This window comes from Chrysochloris asiatica, unplaced genomic scaffold (assembly GCF_000296735.1).
Source record: "Chrysochloris asiatica unplaced genomic scaffold, ChrAsi1.0 scaffold00061, whole genome shotgun sequence".
Taxonomy (NCBI): domain Eukaryota; kingdom Metazoa; phylum Chordata; class Mammalia; order Afrosoricida; family Chrysochloridae; genus Chrysochloris; species Chrysochloris asiatica.
The window spans coordinates 9,691,827-9,692,546 of NW_006408579.1; positions in this window are offsets into that span (position 1 = coordinate 9,691,827).

Genomic DNA, 720 nt, shown 5'->3' on the forward strand with positions numbered 1-720 from the left:
ATTACTAGTGAATGTTTGCAGCTATAGGATGCTTATGGGAAAATGAACTCATAGATGAGTGTTAAGTGGTGTGGTGCTGTGGGTTAATGTGCTGGACTGCAATTTCAGTTTGATTGTGAGGTTGGTGGTTCAGGCTCATCAGCTGCTCCTCAGAAACCCTATACAGGGTCACTATGGGTCAGTCAGAACTGACTTGACAGCACTTAATAACAACAACTATAACTAGGGGTGCAAATTATTACACTAACAAACACTAAATTAGAGTGTAACACAGTATTGCAGAAGCTCTGTCTCTGAATTCCAACTACAATTTAAATAAAATTAGGTTTACTTGTTCATTTGTGACCTTGCCTTCCTTTGTATACATTTTCTAGGATTTTGTTCTCTGTTTTTGGTTCCTCCTACCTCATTTCCTGTCAGGTTCCCACATTATGTCTTTTGGGAAAGTAGTTTTTCCTGTTATCTTTCTGGAGACATTTTAAAAACAGTAACCCTTACCCTGAACTTCAATTGCATGCTAAGTCTCCAGTCATAACTGTGGGTCCTTCCTATTGACTTCTGCCCTCTCTGAGTCTCCTTACTGTCAGCAGACAGCACATCTTTCTCTCCCACCCAAGCTGATGATTTTGAACCTCGGGTCTTTTGGTTATTAGCTAAACTTTTAATCACTCTGTCAACAATGCTCCTTTTCTTTCCTTTGACATATTTTTGAGGTTTAAA